The 15,174-nt window shown below is 40.8% G+C and overlaps 1 long non-coding RNA gene across 1 annotated transcript in view; it reads right to left on the bottom strand.

The window, feature by feature from the left end:
• LOC141374156 (uncharacterized) overlaps window positions 1–7,812 on the bottom strand; it is a 9,041-nt gene extending 1,229 nt beyond the window's left edge. The window contains exons 1-2 of the long non-coding RNA XR_012380802.1: window positions 7,713–7,812; window positions 2,530–2,630 (exon numbers count right to left, since the gene is read on the bottom strand). This is a non-coding gene — a long non-coding RNA (uncharacterized lncRNA). The remainder of the gene's footprint in view (window positions 1–2,529; window positions 2,631–7,712) is intronic.
• Window positions 7,813–15,174: the final 7,362 nt, after the last annotated feature.

A 15,174-nucleotide genomic window follows, 5' to 3' on the forward strand; every position in this document is an offset into this window, starting at 1 on the left:
TTAATGTTAAAGTATTCACTTGTTCAATGGCAATTAACAGTTATTACACCAGGGATTTATTGTTTGTTGGGAGTTTGCAATGATTAGCAAGACCCATAGTGAGGCGCATGTCCTGGTACTCAGAAAGAAAGACGCTGGTGTGTTCCTTTGAGATCACCCAGATGCAGGAGGAAGTAAGTTACACATAGAGTGATGGCTTGATTACAGAGTGAGTGTCTTCATTCCAGAACCTATGCTTTTCTTCACTTGAGGAGAAGACTTCAAAGCAAAATCCTGTCTTATTGACTTTGACAAGAGATATACTTAGAAACAATGGTATGCGCTTGGTTTTCTTCTGAGACAATCTTTAAGAGGGCAAAGCCCTGAAAGAAACAACCCAAAAACTAACAGAATTTTAGTTATTTTCTAAACAGCATAAATTGGCAAAAAATGTTATCTTTCTCCCATATATCTGATAGCATTAAAGCACTTCACTTAAAATATGGGATCAATATTTACACGAAGGACAAAGACATACCCAATTAAAGCTGAGCAAACAATACCTTAGATAGTCTCTCACAAGTCCAGGTTGGGATTACTTCTACAATTACCATAACTTTAGATCAGTTTCAAAATACTGAATTGATTTGATCATAAATATATAATATACCTTACTTTTCAAAGGAGGGGAAATCAATAATCAAATATATACAACATGTCTACTATGGGGCACATATATGTTACATATAATACATAGGCTGTATATTTCAGTGGCTGAGGACATAGCAGTGAACAAAGCAGATGAACGTCTCTGCCTCTCTGCAAGTCCAGTCTAATAGAGGTAGAAAAATTAATAAAATTATTAATAAAATAAAATACACACATAAATCATCTAATATGTCAGAGTTTTGAGGGGTATGAAAAGAAAAGTAACTAAGTAGGACTGGGGGAGGGGCAGGAAGTGAGAGGAGTAGGGGAGCGTTGTCAGAAAGAATGTGAGGGCAGCTTCTGATAAGGTGGACAAGACCTGAAGGTGGTGAGAACCTCTGGAGGAAGAGGAGAGCAAGTGCAAAGACCCAGAGCTGAGGTTGAGCCCAATGTGTTTGTTGAATGGTGAGGAAGCCGGTGTTGTCAGAGCAGGTTCAGCACTCCAGGAGATATGGTAAGAGAGGGAGAAGGGAGCTAGAATTTTGTGGGGCCTGTGACTAGCATTTACTCTAAGGAAATTGTATGTCATTTGTGGGTTTTGCAAGAAAAATGACATGATCTGGATTAATTAAAGTTAGTGACAATGGATGTTTTTGTATCTTCCCCAGCATATTTAGTCACATAGATCCAGGTGGAAAAGCATATTTAACCAGGGTTATAAGTATTGGCAGCCAGGTAAGATGAAGGGAGAAAGGGCAAAGGAATTGAAAAGATGGGCCATGTAATGATTATAATGTAGACCATGGAATCTAACCTAATGAGGAGGGAAGTTTGTGCAACATTCATAGGACCGATAATTGTAGGATTGCTAGAGGTGGAATATTAAGGAAGTGAAGGTTACAAGTGGGCTAATGGAGATTAAGATGGAGCGACATTTATTGTTACGACAAACTCTAAAGAATGACCATGAGAGTAGTTGACAGAGAAAGGATAAAGGACAAAGTCAATGGAGGAGAGGATGTCAGGGAATGGAGAGGCCAAAACATTGGAAGGGTTGTTTATATGGCTCTCAAAATCCTCATTAGTGATCACACAAGCAATGCTGGGAAGAATGACTGAGACAGAAAACTCTTTAAGAAATAAGTGGGGTGACCCAGGGCTTGGTAGATGAGGACAACAAAAAAAAATTGGTGCATTCCGACAACACAGCATTCAAAGGAGGATGTTTTTACGGAGAGAAGGAAGGAGAGTCAGTCACCTGGCCCAAGCAGCTCCTGAAAGAGCGGAGAGGACACCTAGCTGGAGAGATTGAGAGAAATCTGGTTGGACCAAAGAGCCAGTCTGGGCCTGTGAGGGTTGTGGGGGAAGAAACAGTCCCCACTGGAGAGGGCTGCCAAGTAACCTCAGGGGTGAGACATAATTCAACTCAGTAACAAACTGAAGGCAGAAGGTCAAAGTTAAGTGTGTGTGTGGTGGGGAGGGGATGGATTTTGTTGATGACCGACAGCGAATCAGTGACCAAATGCCCAATGATCGGTCAACTTCAGAAAGGATGTTTTGTGGTTTGGCCTCTAGGGTTTTATTTTTAAAACCATAAACACCAATCATTTATCATATTTGCACATGAATTTAGAGGTAGGGGCACAAGTGATGCCAAGTTTTTATAACTATTCTGAATATAAAATCCTGCAGAGCCCTGGCTTTGTTCCAATTATAGAAATCATTACTGTGCATTTCCTTTTGATTTTAATTTCATTTTTCAGACGAGGGGCCATGAGCAGGCATAAAAGCCACAATTTATCAAACCGCCTGAAGGGAAAGATGTGAAAAATGTGGATGAAAAACAACCCGTTGGACAGGACAAGAAATGATAATAAGAGGAGTTTGAAAAAGTTTTTTTACCCAATTTTCCCAGGGTCCAGGAAGTTTTCTTAGGAGACATGGTGGTGCCTGAAAACCACATCATTCCTGGGATAGTAGAGACTTCTGGTCAGCATATGTGACTTTGGAAGGAAATAAATAATTTATATTTTAGAAAAACCCTTGTTATCTAAAGATGGCTCCTTAATAAAGTCATAGGATGAGCAGGAAATGGACAGATGTCTTTCTTCTCCCAAACTCTCCCAGGACTCAGTGAATAAGAAGTGGCGGTAACAACATGATTTTAGGAGGGCTTGTGTTTTAGTTCTCATCTCTGTCCAGAATTAGATTATTAGTGCGTGCGTGGAGGAGGCACATACCCTATCTCATCTTTATAGGATGGGTGCCAGTACGTTTGTAGAGTGCTCTCTTATTAAAGGCAGAGCATGTTTCATGTTCACCCTTTTTTCCTCCCTATGCTGGAAACAGGGTGGATATTCAAATGCTGAATCAATTTGAGAAACATGAAGAGTCCTTGTTTTCCAAATTTTACATTTTTCAGTATCTGAGGGAGTACCAGTACCAAGAAAATTTCAGAGGGCAAAAAGAAAAGAAAATGTGTAAAGAAAATGACATAAAATGTATTCGAGGAGAGCTAAGAGAAACAGCAGAGTATAGACATGTTTGCTGTGAGCATGTGTACGGCCTTTCCCTGTCCGTCCCCAGCTACGGCTGCTTGATAGTAGTCACGTGAAAAACCCTCAGCTCCGGGGAGTCGGCAGTTAACATTTTTGAACGTGGGATGAGTGCGCTGATGAGTCCCCCACAAAGGAGATTTCAGCCTTTCAGTGTAACGCACATAAAGACTAGTTTCCTCACGGTCCAGTGCCAACACTGCTGTCACACACACAACAGCCTGTCAACCGGGGAGTTCAGAGCATGTGGCATCTGTGCTGGGGACTCTCTCGAAATTACCAAAGAGGGGGAGATGGAGAATATACTCTTAACACTTGGGAAAACTTCTAGTACGTGTCCTATCTCTTACTTGAAAGTATCTCCCACAAAGAAGTGGCTCTCCCAAGCGTTTCTTCTTTGTGAACTATCCCGAATTCTACCTTGACTTTTGCTTATGGCAATCTTCTATTTTCCCTTCATTGCCTTTATCCTGCCCCCTCAACCGCTGCAACCTCGATTTACAGAAAGATGTCCAAAGTAAGTCTCTTGGCCAGACCGAATATTCTTTAGCTGAAGTGGAGAGGAAATTAGGCTGTGGAAGCTCAAGCTTTAATATCTTACTCTTGGCCAAATAAAGTGTAGTGGGGGCTGAGTGTCAGTAGGTGAGAAAGAGGATTTTTTTTTTCCTTGATCTTCCAGATTTTCAACTGAAAAACAAGGAGGATGTATTTACACTAAGCCTCTAAAGTCAAAGGATTTTGCTGGATTTTTGTTTTCGTTTAAATTAGGATAGAAGTGAAAACTCTTCATGGTTCTCATTCCATAGATGGATTAATTCCTTATCCAGATTTTCTTTTGCTCCTGCTCCCTATGAACCTTGGGTCTTAGGGATTTTCTCGCTGTTATCCCCATGGAAGAGAGGAGGGTACTCAAGGAGAAGCTTCTAACACAGAGCTGCGTAGAAACTTGAGGGTAAAAGGGAGCTACTATTTTCCAGAAGGTCCTTAAAGTGAAACAGACCACAAATTCTCTAATTAGCAAAAGCAGACTCAAGGCAAGCAGGCAGCCTTCTGTTTACTTCAGGACTAGGATGGAGACCAGCTGGCTTTCCCTCAAAGATAACAAATGCTATTTATTGCTGTGTGAAAGAACCTTGCCAGATTAAGTGTATTTGCAAAAGAAAGAAAAAAAAGTAAAGTTCATAATGGCGTTTTTGAAACCCTTGAAGAAAAGAGTTTGTTATAAGAAGATGCTTTGGACGTCAAGTTAACTCTGCCGTGTTCCTTTCCTTTCTTAATTACAAAAGGAAAATACTAGTACTTGGCCTACCCTACCCCGCTGCCCAAATTCGTTGCATCCCATAAGGAGATTCCCATGAAAGCATTAGAATAAGCTATAGGTTTCCGCTTACTTGATACAGATTAAAATAGTGTTCTCTACCTCTTGATTATCATCATTATTGTTATTAGGTCAGCTTCTTAAAATAAAATTAATAGGAAAAAGGTTTGACTATGGGACCCCTGTGGAGCACGCGGTAGCAATTTACAGAATAGTTGAACATTAAACACTCATTTAGAAATCACTTGGATGCAGCATTCCCTTTGAGGCTTTTAGGCTGGGGTGGACATTTATATGTATCGTAGTGTTCTCTTTGGGATTTGTATGTGTGATAAAAGAGGCGAACTCCTATACAAACGAACAACTAATGAGATGTACATAATACCAAAAGAAAAAAAAAAGGAAGGAAAAGAATAATCAAAACAACTGATTTCCTAGCAGACCATCTTAAAACCTTAAATAAAAGCAAAATGCAAGCTGAGAGATCACCAAAATAATAGACTATTTCTAGACTTAAAAACCACCTTTTCTATTGAATTAGAACACAAAGGAAACCATTTTAATGTAAACAAAACACTTACGGGCTGTACAAAACTTTTGTTTCTGAGAAGGAAATTCCCTTGGTAAGCCAACAAATGTTGGTGTTGCTAAACATCACCAGTAACTGTTCTACGCCAGGCCTTGTCTATCGGACAAGACCTCAGTAATGCTCCTATTTTTCCTCAGGTAGAAGGTACTACTGGGATTTCGATTGGGGAAATTCTTTATTGTGCTTTGGAAATGCTTAGCATCCCTGTCCTCGGGGACACAAATATCAGGCAGCTCTCCTAGTTATTATGACAAATGAAATTGCCAAAAAATATCCCTACAGATTTCCAGTAGCCTGTGGCTAGTGGTAAATCTCAGCCCACCTTTCCCGGGTACTACTTCATTTTACACATCAGGAACCAGAGTGCCAAGGATGTAAATCGATTCTCCAAAAGCCACAGAGTGGCAGACCTTGGGAAGTAACCCTTCCATCTTGGTGCTTTTCCACGACCTCATGCTGCCGCCTCTCCAAGTCGCCTTAAAGTGCCATCAGAATAACTCTGGAAAATTATGCAACAAACTTTTACCAGAGACTCCCTTTACAGTGAAGGTTAGGATACAGCAGTGAAGGGAATTCCACTGCTGTCCTATATTCTTGTGAAATTTTTGAAGGACACATTAGATTTGTGATTTTAAGAATAAAAATAAGTTCTGTTCCATGTCTTTTTTTTTTTTTTTGGCTATTTCTGAGATAATTTAGAGAACATTTTCGTAATACTCTGTAAAGTATTTCTTCTTCCATTTTTATACATTGAATGAAATGACACAAAATACTGTCCTGATGGTCTTATTCTTCTGCGCGACCCTTTTCACTCTCTCTGTGCCTTTCAGATATTAAGTGTTCTGGATAGGATTTTCCTTCCATTTGGTTTTCCTTTCTACTTGATTCTCACTGTTTTTGTTTCCCTTCTCCTGCCATCTTAGCATGTAATGTTGAGGAAGTATTGTCACATTTCATCTACTGATACCCATGTGCTGAAAACTAGTAAAATCATGACAGGATAAATTAGGTTGGACCATTGTCATTTGAAATACAAATGACAAAATAATTTTTAAATAACATATTTACAAATGTGGCTTTTCAATAAGTGTAGAAGGCAGGCTAGGTTAAGTCATTTCTAATACTACCAATTAAAATACCTATTTTGAAAATCAATAGCCATCATTTACTGACAAAAGAGCACTAGTTTGTTGTACCAGATTAACACCTCCTTCTTAAGTGGTTACAGGTTATAGGTTCAGGTTATATTCTTTGGGGCATTATTCATTTTCTCACACATTTTCTTCAGGAAAGCCTTTACTCCTGTGTAAATTCAGGTGGGGACTAAGTTGAAATGAAAAGAAACTCAATGTACTACCAAGCCCTACCTTCTCCAAATGGGCCAACTTATCTCTCCCTCTTCCCCTCTGTCTCCATTTGCTGGGATTTAGCGTCTCCTTTGAATTTATTGTTGTCATAGAAACATGTGTTCCTAGTTGACCTTTTGTTTTTCAAGGAGAAAGATAAACATGCCACCCACTTTGGGGGCCCTACTAGAGGCTACTCCCAGAGAACTGCACCTCCCCAGCTGCAGCGTCTGACATGCTTAGGAGAGCAGCCATCTCCCAGCCTTGTTGGCAGCCACAGGCAGAGAATGGACAGCAGCTGTACGAGGGCTGGAGCTTCATGAACCCTTTCCTATTAGGCCACATCCTGTCTGTCTTTGAGGAGGTGAAGGAATGCTTCAGGTCAAATAAAGAACAGTCTTATGCAATGTAACTCCCAGGATTAATCTTCTGAAAATAACAGCAGGCAGGCCACCTGAGGTGAGGGGTAAGTAATAAAATATGTCCAACTGGACATAATGGAAATATACTCCATGTTATAGATTAGAATGCTTAAAGGGAAGAAAATTAGCTTATGCTGAGGTTTATAAGTCTTGCATACTCTAAACGGAGTTTAGATTTGGAAGGTACTTCGGGTGTGGAGGCTGAGGATATGGACCCAAACCACAGCAGGGTTGCATGTAGCGTTATCTTAAGTCTTCGTGTAGAGTTTTTAAGAAGTGCCACCTCTGCGGAGGTGCTACCAGGTGCCGTCGTTTAAAATGTCACCTGCACAAGTATGTGAGGGAGCCCGGCTCATTTATCTGCCTGTATGCTTGGCATCCTGACTTAGATGTTCCAGAAACACCCCAGCCTTAACAGAGATCTCTCGATTCTTCCACAAACCTGTTTCTTCTCCATATCCTTCCCCATTTCAGTAAATGGAAGGCAAAAAGACACTGTTGTTTAAACCACCGTGGAGGTCATTCTAGAGGTTTTTCCATCTCCTTGTGAAGAACCCCCATCCCTTTTGTCACATGTAAAGTGGCAGGAAGTCCATCAGTCTCACCTCCAGAGCCCTTTTGGAAGATGCCTTCTTCTCAGTTTCCACTGTCATTCCCAGTGTAAGCCACCATCCCCTCCCAGTGGGCCTGCAAAGCAGCCTCCAGTTCATCCCTCAGCTGCCATTGGTTCCGCTAGCACGCGCCGGTTCTCCACACAGATAACCCAAGTGTTCTTTTACAAAGCCAACCACACTAGGTCACCTTCCCTATTAAAACCCTTGAGTATCTTCCAAATGTTCTTGGAGTTGAGCTCACCCTCTTCAGTGGTCTAACTGGTCTGACTGCTGCCCAGCTCTCTACCTTCTGACGTTGTTATCGACCTTCCCCAGTGCACTCCGTGCCCCTCTTCCCATCATGCCCAACTGCTTCCTGCTCCGAGTTTTACATATGCTGATCCTCTGCCCGAAGGATTCTTTCCTTAGAACTTTCACATGACACGCAACTTAGCTCTAGTCAGCACTGTGATCTAATAGCACCTCTTTAGAAAGGCCTTCCCTGGGGACGCCTGCATGGCTTAGTCAGTTAAGGGTCTGCCTTCGGCTTAGGTCATGATCCTGGGGTCCTGGGGTGGAGCCCTGCCTCGGGCTCCCTGCCTCAGCAGGGAGTCTGCTTCTCCCTCTCCCTCTGACCCTCCTCCCTGTTCTGCTACTGCTCTCGCTCTCTCTCAAATGAATAAACAAAAAAGAAAATTGTTGTTTAAAAAAAAGCTTTCCCTGGCAACCCTCTTTATAATGAAGATGAAATGAAGTTAATGACACGAAAACACAAAGAAAGGAAACCTGCTCGTAGTTACTACCGTATTACCCAGTTTCTTTCCGCTACGCCAATTATTGCAGCCTAAGGTCGTCTCATTTTCCTCTTTATTCACCCTCCTGGAAGGTAGGGACCTTAACTGCGCCTAAAATATTGCTTGGCAACATGGTGAGAGCTTGTAGCGGAAATTCTCCTAATATCATGAAAAAACAAATTTCTTCTATTCCTACCTACAACTGTTGACACCTAGGTACATTTTCTTTTTCACTCTTATATTTTAGTCTCCTTCCAGAATTGAAGAGAAGCACAACTAAGAGATGATGCAAAGGGAAGAAAACATAGGTTGACACCTACCTAGGTTTTTGTAGTTCCTGGGCGGCAATGTAAGACCCTAGATTACCACCCCTCAGATGATCCTTTCCAAGAAAACACTTTTTGATTTGTTGCTTTAAAGGAGATTGAGAAACATCTTGCCTTGCCTGGCTTGGCATAGACGACTGAATAAACATGCTTGAATTCACTACATGCTTCAGGGCATATATGTATAGATTAGTATACTGCATTCTGAAAACTTTTTTATTCCAGAAAACACACACACATCATCCAAGCAGAACACACCCTTTTCGGAGTCCAGTTAGCTCTTGGGTGGTCTGGTACTTGAGTCTTGACACTGATAGCTCGGTGCATTCTTTATAGTGTCTTAATCCCCTCCCTCCTCCCCCAAAAATCAAAGATTGACTTATTATATTATCACACCGTTAGCACTGAAAAGTATAACTTCAGTTATACTTATCACAGATTATTTTATTAAAAAAGCAACAGACACATATGTTTGCCTATGTTTTTACTTCTATAACCAGTGACAACAAACCTTCCACAGTTGCACCTTGGTCTTTAACAATAAACTAAGTAACATAACATTTTTTTTACCTTTACCTTCTGAGAAGTCCTTACTTCTTATTATTTTATATCTAAAAAGTCTCTATGCCCCAAATTATAGCGTATATTTTCTTTCTTTCCTTCTTAATTTTAATGAGTCTCCATAATATCTTTATATGTGTAGCTTATTTGTTCATCTTTTCTCCCTTTGAATCACAATATAGATTAGGTGAGTCCAAGAGGCTTTGATATAGCCCATTTAAAAATCAAACATATGTTAGTGGGATTCCCCCATCATGATTCTTTTAAATTGATTTCTTGCTCGCTAAAGTTTCTAAAGCAAGCGATCGCTTGCTTTAGAAACCTTAATTCTTTATATTCTTAGGAGTTCCAAGGTGAAGTTTCAAAGTGTATGACCTGGTGAGACCTGGTCTTCTATATCTCCATCCACCAGAGAAAATTCTCTTTATCTGTTGAAATATTGGGCTTCTGAATACTTATTTTGAAAAAAATATATTTCACTCTAAAAAGAAGCTGAAAGTCATCATTTGACCCACGATTTGTGTAACTCTGGACAACAGGAGACAAGAACCAGGCTGAGGTGGGCTTAGCACATCAGCTCCCGCTCAAGGGACTGGAATCTACAAGGCTGAGGGTCTACGGAACTATTTGTACTTTGATAGGCCTCGGAATGGGACCCTTGGAACTCAGACCTGTGAGAGAAGCTTGAGCCCTCTGATGTGTGTGCCTGGGAACTCTCCTGTTTCTAAAAATAATTAGACCATCATCTTTAAAGTGGACCATGTTCCTCGGTACTTGATTATAGTTGAAACAGTAGCCAACATTTAGACACTTTACATTGTCTATCTTTTCTTGTCTGCTTTTGATGATATTTTCCCTTCAACCTCGCATCCCTCAATAGCAATCCCCACTTCCTTCACTCCAGCCATGGCCCTGTCAAAAATCCTACTCATTCTCCCAGAATTAATTACAAATACATCTCTTTTATGAATCCCCCTGTGTTCCCATCATCAGAAATGACTGTTACTTTTTGAACTGCAAAGCTTACAAGCCGTACTTCAACTTAGTGCTTATGTCATCCTAGCTCAGTTTATGATTCTTTGAGGCTGCTTTCCCCTGAGAGCAAGCCTGGGTCTTATATTTTGTTATTCACTTCTACCCTCACCCTTTTACCCCAGCACGTAATATAGTTCCACACATGCAGTACATGCTCAAGAGGAGATGACACTTTTGGATTTGTTAGAAAGGTAGATGGCCAGTCAAGATGTTCAATTTTAGATATCCTGAATCAACTTGGGATAATTTAAGTAGAAAAGGAATTTATGAAAGAATATTTAGAGACAAATGTCTTGTGTTTAGAGACCAGACCATCAAAAATAATCTCTAAAGTGATGTCAGGGAATTGGCCCCATAAATACCTCCATGCAGCCACCGCTAGTACAGGCACACCTGTGGTACCACGGAAGCCATGAGTGCTCGAACTTGGAGAGGCTGACAGAATCCCAACTGTTGTCTTTTCTGGAACTTGATGCAACTTAATTTGCAACCCTGTTCTTGCCAAAAAATGTATTTCCCATCGGTCCTACTTCTTCGCATTAAATGCCTTTGAGGCAAAGAGTTAAAAACCGGGGAGGCTGCGTCTGGGAAAATGAGTTTTCACTTTTATGGGGGGCAGCCTCCACCCCCACCAAGATTCACCAGAAAAGAAAGTGACCTAAAATAGGAAGAGGCTGGGTGTAACAAATGAATGTTACTATAGGTGTCATTTTTAATTCCGTATTTCACAATTTACATTCATTTAAATATCCAAATCCTCACTCTTTCAACTCTAAGAGAAAGTTCTTAATTCCCATTTGCCTGCATGTATGTTATTTGGTGATTTTCAGTGCTATCAAAAGTCTACCAAGATTCAGTTGGAATTCACTCGCAAATCCAATTTTTGTTGTATACAATAACGGTGGTTGCCTCATCTTAGGTATGCTTGTTTATCCACATCTATAGAATGTCTTTGGTTAGTCCCTGTTTTCATCAAAATTGCTCACTGTCAGTTGATTAAAACAACACCTGCTATCTATGCCGTATGCATCATCTTGCCCTCACAACAGACTTTCCTTATTCTCTAGCTAACACTCTTAATCCATCTGCTAATTTTCCTGAAACCACTCATATATCCGGGTATCTTTTTATCAGGACCCAACTGTGACTCAACCACTACTGTACTACTGAAAATGATGAACAGAGGCCTTTATTCTTAATCTGCTGTGTGGAAAAAGTCCTAATTGTTTTGTAGTAGTACAGTCTCCAAAATAAATCCATGTTCCCTCACCATCTGAAGCTTACATAAAAGCTCCTTTGGGCGCTTGTATAAAATACTCTGTGGGCCATAAAAATCTCTCATGCCTTGGAATTTAATTTATTTGAGCCAACATTTGTTGTGATAAATTATGGATCAGACTGTTCTAGGTTCTGGGAATAAAAACCAAAATAAGACAAAGTCCTCACCTTCAATGAGGTCATAGGTAACGAGGGAGAAAGATGGTGAGCAAAATTGCAGTATTAGGTGAGAAGTGCAAGAATAGAAGTAGATTTAAGATACAATGGCAATACGGTGGGGATGGGGGATGGATTCCGTCAGGGGACAGGAATCACTTTTTTTGAGTGGGTGGCATTTGTCAGGGTTTTGAAAGATGCATGAGACTTTTCTAAAGTGGAAAAGATAAGGAAAAGGCCAGTTTAGTCAGAGGGAATAACATGCACAAAAATTCAAGATCTTAAAGCAGCATTAAGTGTTAGGAGAATTTTAAGCAGTTTGCTTAATAAGCTAGATGTGGCTGGACGAGTACATTAAGCACCAAAGCATGCAGGTTCTTGTATGTCTGCCAAAGATGTTGAGCAATAACTTAGCTTTAATCCTGCAGGTGATGGGATGTTGTTAGAGAATTCTGAACAAGAAAATGACATGATCAGACTTATATTTCACTTTTACTAGAGATATCCCTCTTGGCAGCATGTGGAGGAAGAGATGGGGCAGGGTGAAATTGGAAGCAAGAAGAACAGTCGGACAGGAAGCTTTTGCAGCAGTACATGCAAGGGATGCGAAAACCTTAGTGACTAATTGCCAGAAGGTGAAGACAGATGAATGTGGATTGGATTCCCACAGTTCTTGCTGGGGAAAACATGTGCCCCTCATGAAGACAGGAAATAAGAGACAGAAGCTCAGCGATGAGTAGAGAAAACAACTTCCGGTGAGATATTTTAGTGCAAGTATCTAGTAGGCAATAGGTTCGATGGGTCGCGTACTTGCACAAAAGTCTAAAGTAGAGATGCAAAGGTATCAGTGTGTAGGTTCTGGGAATTCAGGTTTCCTAGGGGAGAGCTACAGACTGAGAGACCTGAAGTCAGAAACATAGAAGTTCAAATAGCAAGTGGAAAAATTCCGGCCAATGAGTGACAGATGAGAAGATAACCAAGAGAAGATGTCAGGGATCCCAAGGGCATGGAGTTCCTGCAGAGAAGGAGTAATTACAAAATACAATGTCATAGCGAGGCCCAGTCCTTTGGATTTGGTAGTCAGATCATTTATTACCTGCCAATGCCGCTCCAGTAATATTGCATGAGTGGAAGAAGCAAGTGTAGATTTGGTTTTTTGCCCAAAAAGCTAGCCAGAAAGCAATACAATATATTGGAGGAACTTCTCAAAGACAGAGAGATCAAGCATATGTCTAAGCTGAAAGGAAGGAGTCTGTAGAAAATAAAAGTTTGAAGGGAAAACAGATAAACCAGGTCTAGAGAGGAGATGAAGAGTACAGGTGGGGGGCTTTTGCCCCCAAAAAGATGTGGGAATCCGGCTCTGGAGACTTGAGAGAAGGAAAAAACCATCTGTGGAGTGAGGAACTATTGTAATTAGAATGGTAGAATGCCAAGTCATTTGGTCCTGAAGACATCACTTTTCTGTAGTAAGAGAAATAAGCTGTTTAGAGTGGGCCGCTCATGGACTGGAAGGGACTTTTTGGGAAGTGGAACAGATTTGGAATACCTAATGGAGGGTTATAAAAGGAAGTTGACCAAAGAGGAGCAGAGCAAGTGTTCTTTCCATATTTCTTATAAATTTTTCTGTCTTTAATTCTTTTTTTTTTTAAGATTTTATTTATTTATTTGACAGAGAGAGAGAGGCAGGAGAGAGGGAACACAAGCAGGGGGAGTGGGAGAGGGCGAAGCAGGCTCCCCGCTGAGCAGGGAGCCCGATGTGGGGCTCGATCCCAGGACCCTGGGATCATGACCTGAGCCGAAGGCAGATGCTTAATGACTGAGCCATCCAGGTGCCCCTCTGTCTTTATTTCTTATGTCATCTTCCATCTCTGTGCATGACAGAAATATAATTAAATAACTCAGTAATCTTTTGTGTATCATTTTTTCTTACTTTTATTCTTTCTTCTTTTTCCTCCTGCCTTTTCCACACTGCCCCCAATTCTTAGGATTCCCCATTTTGCCTCTTCAAAACTCCTCCTTGCAGCTGACAATTGACATACCAAGGCCCCAAGAGGGGCCAAAGGGGAACATTCAGGCTTGAGAACAACCAGATGACAGTTTACATTTCCTGTTTTGAAACCACTTAAAAGCACAAAGTTGAACAAAAATCAAAATGGCTGCACTGATATTTCAGCAAAGCTTGATGTTAAAGTAACCTTTTTCCTCTCTTCTGCAAACCTCCCGTCCTCCCTTCTTAGCCTTTCATTTCAGGAACCCAGTACCACCCTGAAAATGACTAACGAGGCTGGCAGCACGTACACAATTCCTGTCGAAACTGGCTAGATCTTGTATTTCCCTATAAAAATCTCCCAGCCCCTTCCTCCAGAAAGGCTTGCAGATTTAGAAGGCCACAGCCTGCTGCAGCCTCCTTGGCAATGGCAAAGCAATAAAGGTTTTGCTCCTCTTTATCCCAAACTCTGTCTTGGAGTTATATTTTGGCTCCAAAGCACAGAGGTCAGTTTTCAACAACAGTTTGTTCTTGTGGCATTTTCTTTTTCTATCGTTTTATCTGCATGGCTTGTGCCTACATTGTTCAGATAGTTGTCTCCTTTTTTATTTCTTTTATTTGGAATTTTGAAATGCTGCTTTAAGCCTCACGTTGTAGTCCAGTCTACACTTCAATTTCTTTCCCCATGCCTAGCAGCCATGAGGGATTTTTACTGGCTTAAAATAAGGACTTGAAGGAAGTAGACCTGTAACTACCTGAGAGCTAAGTTTTTAAGCTGGCTTCCTTCATGGTAGAAAAATGGCATACAGAAGTTCCAACCCTCATCTCTGAAGAGCATGCCACCTAGAGGAAGACCTTCTTTCCCAAACAGTCAAAATAGTCCTGTATTCCAATCTGATTGGACCAGGCCAAATGGATCACTTGGATCTAGAAACAGCTCTAGCCTGTTTGTGTAGGCCTGTGTTATTGCAAGTCTCACGGAGGGAAAAGGGATAAGATTACAATAATTGGTTTATTTTAGTTAGGCTCCAGTTGGCTCTGAAGATGAGGTTATTTCCACCTTAATCCAATCAATCTTACAAAGTCAAATGGGATGGAACCGAATGGATGCTAAGGAGTCAATAAATACTTACTACTCTAGATTCCTCCTTCTGTCTCCAGAAATAATCCCCTAAGCAGGGCCTGTTTCATGGGCACGTGACCAATGTAGCTGCACACAATCACCACTATATTACACAGAGTATGTTACACATGGCATATTATGGGTAGAGTACATAGAAATAATTACAATTAATTACCACATTTTTGGTCTTCCTTTACAAGTCTAAACAGCATGAGAAATGAGATATCACATTCCTTCCTATATCCCTAGGACTGAACACAATGAATGTTTATGAAACACAAGTATCTTCCCAAGGGTACAAAGTACTAGCACCCGCCTTGCCAGGATAGAAAATTCCTTTGTTTTCTTTTCCTTATCTTCCCACAGAGCTGGAGTTTGACCTCCAACTAACATTAAAGAAGCTGTGTTTGTGATCCAGCATATGGTCTCGTGCAATTCACTTACTTTAACGATAGATGGAAATG

Source organism: Callorhinus ursinus, unplaced genomic scaffold (assembly GCF_003265705.2).
Source record: "Callorhinus ursinus isolate GAN/ISIS: 27379988/994484 unplaced genomic scaffold, GSC_fseal_2.0 scaffold14, whole genome shotgun sequence".
NCBI classification, from domain to species: domain Eukaryota; kingdom Metazoa; phylum Chordata; class Mammalia; order Carnivora; family Otariidae; genus Callorhinus; species Callorhinus ursinus.